Genomic DNA, 8,911 nt, shown 5'->3' on the forward strand with positions numbered 1-8,911 from the left:
CGGTGGCGCTGGGGCGGGGCCGGTGCCGCGCCCCTTCAGGGCCACGCAGTTCAGCAGCTTCGTCCGGCAGCTGTACCGCTACGGCTTCCGCAGGGTGCCAGGCTGGCTCGGCGCGGCTGCGCCGGGCGATGCCGGGGGCTGGCTGCACTTCAGCAGCCCCTGCTTCCGCCGCGACCGCCCCGACCTTCTGCTCCGCCTCCGGCGCCGGAGCGCGGCCGACAGGCGGCGGCCGGCGGCGGGCCGGGAGGGCCGCAGGCGCCCGCCCTGCGGCTCCCGGCAGCTCCCCGGGGCGCGGCCGCTGCCGGACGGGCGGCACGGGCGCGGCCGCTTCCAGCCGCTGCCCCGGGAGCGGCCGCCGCTGCCGCCCGGGCGCCCGCCCAGCGGCTTCCTGCTGCTGCAGCGGGAGCGGACGCTGCCGGACGGGCGGGAGCTGCGCAGCCCCCGGCCCGGCCGCCTCCAGCAGCGCCCCGGGGAGCGGCCGCTGCTCGCCCGGCGCCCGCCCTGCAGCTTCCACCTGCTGCACCGCGACCGGCCGGTGCCGGCCCGGCAGGAGGGGCCGAGCCGCTTCCAGGAGCTGTACGGGGAGCGGCCGCCGCCCGCCCAGCGGGAGGTGCTGGGGATCCCGCCCTGCGAATTGCTCGGGCTCCACGGGGAGCCGCTGCTGCCGCTCGGGCGGGAGGGACCCCCCAGCCGCTTCCAGGAGCTGTACGGGGGGCAGCTGCCTCCTCTCGACCGGGAGGTGCTCCGGCTCCAGCCCTGCTGCTTCCAGCGGCTGCACAGGGAGCAGCAGCCCCCGGCCTTCGACCCACGAGGTAGGAAACCTTGCTTTTCCAAAAGGTCAGGAAAAGTGACCGCTTAAGTATTTTTCCACGAGGCTCTGTCTTTCTCGGTCAGAAATTGTCAAGCCTATTAGGAAGCGGCACCTCGAAGGCTGCCAAAAAATTCTCTGCCTGCTTTTCCTGCATGCTTCCTGTGATGGTTGATCCGAGGCAGCAGTAGAGATCTGTGTCCCAGAGCCACATTGTGGAGCCTGACCAACGTGTTTGGATTCTTGCAGCCACCCCGGGCACTTCTGCACCCAGCGCTCCAGCTGGCAGTGCTGCTTGTGCAGCATCGACGGCCTCCAGCTCAGGACACAACGCACCTGGGGCAGAGGGATGGCCACCAGCAGATCTCGGCCTTGCTGTATTGCAAATGATCCGGGAGATCAGGAGATCCCTGCCCGAAAGGTCTGCCTCTGCTCAGGTAACTCCATTGGATGGGTAGCAAAGGGGCTGGACTGTGAGCTTTTGATCATTGTTACATAGCTGAGAAGCAAAGGCTTCTCTAATTGCACTTATTTTGTTATTACTTAGTTATTTAATTGTTCTTGGTAAAGAAAGATTTGTAAAAGAAGAGGAAATGAAAAAGTCTCCCCCGCTTAGTGAGGATGAGCGTTGTGAGCCTGTGTTGGCCAAGTTTGAGTGCTCCTTTTCCTGGGAAGAATCCTTCCTACAGGGGCATTTGCGGTGATGGTTTGCAGGATTTTTGTTTGCTGGGAAGGAAGAGAAGAGTGTTTGGAGAATTGCCACTGAAGGCCAAGTGTCCCGTGCAGGGAGGGACATGCCAGAGGTGCCTGTTCCAGCAGCAGATGTGGGCTGTGCCTCTTTTGGGTGGGAAGGCCAAGGCAAAGCAGGGCTGGGCTGCAGCTGCTGCTGCTGCTGTGTGAGCCCTGCCGGGCGTGTGGGCGCTCCCAGAGCCGTGTGTGGGGCTGGGCTGGAGCTGCAGCTCTCTGTCCTTGTGCAGATTATTCTACGTGTTGGCCAAAGAATGTCTCTCTGTCTGTTCATGGGCTGACCCAGTGCCTGCAGTACATTTATGATCGAGGCAGGGCAGACTCAAGGAGGGGAGTGGGATTTTTTGGATTTCCCACTATCATGTTCTCAAGTGGGACGTCTTTTGTCTTCTGTAAACTCACACATAGCAGCTTTCAGAAGCATTTTATTCCATAACAAAAGGAAACATTGCAGGTTCGGAACCACCTTGAGAATCTTTAGGATTCTGATGGACGGGCTATTGCAGAAGAGATGAATGTTCTGGAACTGGTCCTAGTGAGAATATCTGTCTACCCAAAGGGCATTTGCAGGTGCTTCATTGTGGACATTGACTTCCTCAGTGGAATAGAAACAGTATTTGATTGTCTGGCTTTTCCTGTCTTTTGGGCTGGTTTTTTTCCTGCCCTCCTGATTTACAGATTTTTGCCACTGGTCAGGAATGTGATCCTGGAAGTAGCCTAGGTGCATAAATGCTTGCCTGGATCCTCCACATGGGGCAGCAGCAGAGGGCTCCGAAAAGCACCACGGTGTGATGGGTTGTGTGAGCAGTGTGTGGGGGTGTGAGAGTCCCAGCAGAAATGTGTGCCTTGCGTGTGGGTTTGCAGCACAGGGCAGGGCTGGGAGCGAGCTCTGCCCTTGCTGACAGCCGTGCTGGCAGCCAGGAGAGCCCCTGGCTTTCTGCTGGCTGATTTCTCACAGCTCCTGAGATAAGCCAGGGTCAGAGCGTGAGGGCACCTCCCCCACATCCCCTCACTTGGTGCCTTCTGGTTTTCTGTGTTCATGTTTTGTCTCAAAGATCATTTTGTAAGAGCTTCAGTTTCACCTTGGTCACCCAAATCCTGAGTTTAAAAGGCTTGTCATGTGAACCATGTAGGCAGTGTCCCCCCCATGCTCCATGTCCTTTGGGAGTGGAGAATGAGAGTTCTTGTATCCCTGATGTGATTGCAGCCAAATAGTGAGTGATCTTTGGGTTCCTTTCTTTCTGTGTTTCTGCTCAGGATGATGTTAGTGTCGCCCCTGAGTCTTCAGGAGGTGAGCCTGTGGACAGAGCTGCAGCAGAGGAAATTTCATCTGGCACCGAGAGCTGCAGGAACAGTTCCCCAGAGCCCGAGGAGCCTGGTAAGGACAGAGCCCCCCTTGGTTTGGAGAGGTGTGAGATGGCTGCTCTGAGCCTGCCTCTGGCAGCAAGGGAGATGAGCAGAGTTGAGCTCCTGTCTGCAGGGCTGGTGCTTCTTGGTGCCTTTAGTTCAAATCCTGCACGGGCACAACCTCCCCGAGCCCTGCCCTCCACGCTTCTCCAGAGGCTCTGACACTGAGTCCTCTGCTGTGGCAAGGGAACAGAGAATAAAGCTGGCCTTGTGGGAGTTGTGTCACCAAGCTGGGTGTCCCAGTTTGGTTGATGACTCAGCTCCCAGCAGCCTTCAGCTTCAGCCATTTCAGTGGGCACTGAGGTCTCTCTGTCACTGAGACTGTCTGTGTTTCAAGCTCAAGACTTTGCTGAGGCTTTATCTGGATACTTAAATACTTTACAGAGTTCAGTTTTGAACTCTTGGAAGGATCCCTGTTCTTTTAAGAGCAGGCTTCAAATTGCCAAGTGAGAGTTTGCCTTTCAGGCCATCTTTGACAGTGCCTGCTAGAAGGACAATTGGTGCTCAAGGAACACGTGCACAAGGGCCAATATTGACTCAGTGTTCCCTTTGCTTCCCAGATCCCATGTGATCGACCTCTCCAGGAGAGCTGCCCAGTGTGGCAGGAAGAGACAGAGGGAGAGCCTGGAACATCGGGCAAGTTGAATTCCTCTGTCTCTAGTTATATTTATAGATGTATATAGTTATGTTTATTTATCTAGGTAGTTGTATTGCTAGATTTATGTAACTATATTTATATATCTATACAGACAGAGATCTGTACAGTTAAATTATTTTTCGTTTTATATGTTTATGGTTAAGCTTTAGATGTGTTGTTATAGGTGTGCACAGTTGCATTTATAGCTCTGTAGAGTTACATGTACATATATATATTTGTAAATGCATTTTTCTATTTTATAAGGGGGTTTGGCTACGTAGATTGTTATGTGTGAGCCTCTTTTTAAGCTCTTGCCCTGGTCTGCTTCCTCGCTCACCTCTGGCTTTTCCCCCTGTGTCCCCTGTGTCCCCTCTCCCTGGGCTGGGTCCGAGCTGGCGGCCGGGCCGGGCACAGCAGCAGTTCCAGCCCCGGATCTCCCTGGAGCGGTTGGAGCTGCCGGTGGCCCCAGGCACTGTCCCCTGAGGAGCTGCTGAAGGACGGTGAGACTGAGGGGGCTGAGGGGGCTGAGGGGGCGGTGGCGCTGAAGGGATGGTGACCCTGAGCTGCTGCTGGGGCTGAGGGCTGTGGGGCAGCCCAGGGCCATGGTGGCACTGAGGTGACAGGCAAGTGGCACAGGCTGAGGGGGTGGCGGGTCTAAGGGGACGGGATGGGTCAGAAGGGACTGAGGGGGGTGAGAGGACTGTGAGGGGCTGGAGAAGCTGAAGGGGGCTGGGGGTTTGGCGAGAGCATGGCGGGGCTGAGGGGATGGAGGGGCCAGCAGGGAGCACAGAGGGCTCCGGGACTGCAGCTCTGCCAGGCCTTGGAACCAATTCCAGCGCCTCCACTTTTGCCACAGCTGCAATGAAGACCACGAGGACCGCCGGAGACTGCCGGGAGCCAGCAGGGAGAAGCCGAGGGCCAGCAGCAGGAGCAGGGAGCGGGGCCCTGCTGCTGCCAGCCTGGAGAGAGCCCGGGTGAGGCCCCAGGGCCGGGGAGGCGGGGTGGGGCTGAGGCTGGCGTGGGCTGTGGCCGTGGGCCCTGCCCGTGCTGGGGCTGCTCAGCGCAGCTGCCCCGGCTGGCACAGGGGCTGTCCTTGGGCAAGGCAGCTGTGCCGGCAGGGCCCGGGAGCTGTGCCGGCTCTGCCGGGCTGCCGGGGCTGCGGGACGGTCCCGCCGCGGCTGCGCTCACCACAGCCCGGCCCGCTCGGCTGCTTTCTCTTTCTGACCCTCCTGGGGAGGCTCTGACATTTCCTCTTCCCTGATGGAAGTGCAGCTGCTGCCAAGGGAAACGTTCCCCTACTGACTGAGTGTTTGTTCCCTTTGCTTTCCAGATGTCCCATCTGCTGTCCCTGTCCAGGAGAGCTGCTCTGCCCGGGAGGAAGAGGCCGCAGGAGAGGCTTTGAAGATGGGGCAGCTGGGGTCCCTTTTCTTTCCGTTATATATCTGTTTATATATATAGTGTATATTATGTAATATTTCATTTCTGTTTACATGTGTAGATTGTTATATAGGTATTTATATATATAACAATATATATTTTTTACATATAAATATTTCTGTGTGTGTGTGTTTAGTACTATTTAAACATGTATGGAGTCATATAGTTGTACAGTTCTATCGATAAGGTTCTTGGTACAAGGTTCCTTGGGGAGGGAATGCATATTTTTGTATTTCTATATGGGCTGTACACTTGTCGTAATATGTAATAAATTAGGTTGTTAAAGTCCTAATTGATCTTTGTATCTAGTGAGTTATAGAGGCTGGCAATAAATTAGGTTTTCTTAACTGAAGTTGGTATTTTTATATTTTTACATAGACTGGTTGTAGTAATCTAATAAATTCTTGTTCTTAATCCAAATTGAGATTTGTGTAGTTCTGTATTGTCAGCACGGGTGCAGCAATTTGAAATAAATGATGTTTTTCAGCGGAAATTGATTCTCGTGAGTTGTAGCCGCAGCTCTCTTCACAGAGAGCAGCAGCTACATCGTGTGTTTGTCCATCAGCAGTGTGGCAATCTGCAAGAAATGCCATTTGTCAGCTGCGATGGGGGTTTTGTGATTTGTGCTACCCCAAGCCATGAGCAGATGGAAATGCTGCAGGATTTGGGCCATGGAAATCCCCAGCCACGCCCAGCACATGCCCCACCTGCACTCAAGCTGGGCACAGGAAGCGCAGATTTGGGATGGCAGCAGAGCCACACATTGGCTCAGCACTCGCTGCAAAGTCCTGCTGGCTTAGAAAAAGATCAAGTATGTATTTTATATATTCTATTTATTATAGTCTAGATATTAAAATATATATTATGTAGAATATTGTGGGAATCCTTAAAATCAGAGGGTTTTGGGGAAGTTGCTCCTCAGTGAGGAGAATTTCTAGCTTAGAGGAGTATAAAAATAAAAAAGAAGACTGCGGACAGTGCCATTGCCAGAGGCCCAGGCTGTTAAAAGGAGGAAGGGATCATTTCCTTCATCGTCTGTAGCTGATATCCTTGTAAGTAATAAGTAGCAACTTTAGGGGCTCCTGGGCAATGAGATGGAAAACCATCTCTCTAGAACAGAATGGGATTTCTTTTACTGGCTTGAGACAATTTTACAGGATAAAGGACATTCACACATCTCAAAACATGAACTAAAAGATTTATTCATCTGGGTCAAAGCAAATACTCCAATATAGACTTGAAGTCTGCTTTTACTTTGATTCCTGGGACCAAATGAACTGGGAAATTTACAATCTAGTCTCTCTCAAAAAGGAAGAGACTTTGGTCAAACAAATGCCTGTCTCAAGAGCTTTAATGGAGAGCTTTGAACAGAATGATCATGACAGAGACTTTCTGAAACACCAAAACACAGCACCTGGTTCAGGGTTCTGACACTTTAATTCCAGTCGTGCTGGGTCTTCGTCCTCCTCTGGGGGGATCTCAGGTTTTGTTCTCCTTCCCTTCTCCTGGCATGCCCGGGGTTTCTCCAGGCAGTGAGGTTTCTCCAGCCACAGTGTGGACCCCAAACCCCAGGAAGGGGGAATCAGATCCATTTCCAGCTTCAGTCGTGTCCTCTGTTTCTTCCAGGATTCCCTGTGTCACTGGTGCTGTGACAGGATGTCCTCCCATTCTCCATGAATCATCCACCCCCAGAATTCCCGGGAAAGCATTCAGGATTTTCGTTGTGTTCCTAGAATTTGGGGGATCTGAGGTCACGTTCTGGGGAGGTTGGGAGTCAAATGGGTCCGGGAGATGAGAGTTTGGGGAAACATTGCAAAACAGGAGCTGCTGTTTCTGTGCCCTCCTCCTCTTCCGAACAGGATGTGTCTGGATCTTGTTCTGAAGTTCTGCAGGCGGGCTCTGCCGAGGGGGCTCTGGATCCGCTCTGCCTGGCCGAGGGGCTGTGGGGGTCACCCCTGCCACTGTTTCCTTTCCCGGGAAGTCCCTTGGATCGGGCTCAGGCAGGCAGTTTGCAGCTCTGAGGACTCTTTTCCTACAGATTCCTCTGCCAAGCCTCTTCCGGGATTTTTGCCACTTTTGGCTCCCCAGCCTCAGATTACAGCAGGTGGGGGGGCTTTGGATTTGGCTCTGCCTTTGGGAGAGCGGGCAGGGGGGCGGACAGAGGCAGCAGGCGGCAGCCAGGGGTTGAGCAGGGCAGGGATGGCTCTGCCCAGAGAGATGGATGGGGATGCAGGAGGGAGAGCTCAGGAATGTTGCTGTAGAGACACAGGCTCATTTAGAAGCCTTGAAGCCTGTCTCGTTCACTGCTGGGGGGGGAAAAGCATGCTGAGATCGCAGCTCAGACCTGAGAGTTTTCCAGCTGTATCCCTGTGGGCAGGGATACTGTGTGGAACCTGTAACAGTCCATTGGAAAGTATTGCAAATACAAATTTGGCATCTGCAGCTCAAGAGCAGCCAGATTTCTAGGAATCCAAACAGATCCAGTTTAGTGAATTGAGACATGAGTTAACAGGCTTTAGCAGGCTCTGGCTTTCTTCCTGTCACCAAGAACTTGGAGCTCTCCTCCCCAGCCCTTCCTGGCAGAACTCCTGAGAAAGTTTGTTGCTGCAGCAACACTTCTGCCAAGAAGAACATAGAGCTTCTTGGCAGGGTTCCTGAGACTGCTGATGACCGTGACAACACTACCTGTTCTTCTGTATCAAAAACAAGAGTGATGAGAGAGAGAAACAAAACTCAGTCTAAATCAGAGGTCCTGAAGGAAAGGCAGTGACAGTGCGTCCTTTTGTTGTTCAGAAGCCTCTCACTGTGTAGAGATGTCCTGTCCCAATGAAGAGCAAAACAGGAACCTGCCACTTTAAAACTGAACTAGAAAACTGATCATCCAAATGGAATGATCAATGGCCTTTACCAGAGATAAAATTAAATATCCTTAAAAGATTAGTAAGGACACAACTACAGCAAGGTCACATCACCCTCACGAATAGTCCCTAGAATTCACCAGTATTCGTCATCCATAAGAAGACATCAGACTCCTAGAAGTTGCTTCATGACCTGAAGAAAATCAGTGAAGTAACTGAAAACTTAGACTCCTTTTTTTACGTTATGAATAAGTCGTCTTGCCCCAGAACTCCAAAAATTTGCCCAGTATCTGTCAAATCTTTGTTGATTGGGCACTTCAACCTGTGTGACAACACTGGTCACACGTTCTTATTTATCATTACTGGAATATTTTGTTTTGTACCGAAACTGCAGTATCTGATATTCAACTACAGTGGCCCATTGATCATCTACACTCTTGTAGTTTAACTGCAGCCCCTGAAAAAATCCAGCATTCTGTGCCGTAGAAATACCTAGGCTGGCTCATCTCAGATGCTCAAACCAAGCCTCAGAAAGTAACAATTACTGCCCAAATAACCAATCTACATGATGCTCAGAAACTACTAGGAGATCTGCAATGGATTTGTAATATTGTCGGCACCACCAATGATGACCTGCAAGCCTTCCGATCCTGGCTACATGGCACTGAAGCAAACAGTCCCCGAAGCTGTTCACCAGAGCAACAAGCTGCCCTAGGTGTAATAACTCACAGAATTCAAATGAAATGGAGTAGCCGTCGGCTGGCAGGTCAGCCACTGTCTGTTACTCTCCAACACCAGGACTTCTCCTCTTGCCATTATTTTACAATGGCAAAAGAAAAAAGGGGAGGATACGGCGATCATCATTGAATGGGTGTTCCTGGCAATGCAACCGAAACATTGCATTTTGAGTCGTTGAGAAGCATTGGCAACCCTGTTAACGAAGGAGAGGGACAGAGTAATCGAAATTGATGGAGCTAAACCTGCAGACATTAGTGCTCCCGTCCAAGGAGAAGATTA

At 52.5% G+C, this 8,911-nt stretch overlaps 1 long non-coding RNA gene across 2 annotated transcripts; it reads left to right on the top strand.

Moving 5' to 3' along the window:
• The first annotated feature begins 633 nt into the window (after positions 1-633).
• Positions 634-5,328, top strand: LOC135291025 (uncharacterized). Of its 2 annotated transcripts, XR_010353898.1 has the most exons (6): positions 634-812; positions 1,058-1,245; positions 2,813-2,933; positions 3,523-4,099; positions 4,456-4,573; positions 4,930-5,328. It is a non-coding gene; the product is annotated as an uncharacterized LOC135291025 (long non-coding RNA). The 2 variants fall into 2 exon arrangements; XR_010353897.1 differs by having other exon boundaries at positions 640-1,245.
• Positions 5,329-8,911: the final 3,583 nt, after the last annotated feature.

This window comes from Passer domesticus, chromosome Z, assembly GCF_036417665.1.
Source record: "Passer domesticus isolate bPasDom1 chromosome Z, bPasDom1.hap1, whole genome shotgun sequence".
In the NCBI taxonomy this organism is placed as follows: domain Eukaryota; kingdom Metazoa; phylum Chordata; class Aves; order Passeriformes; family Passeridae; genus Passer; species Passer domesticus.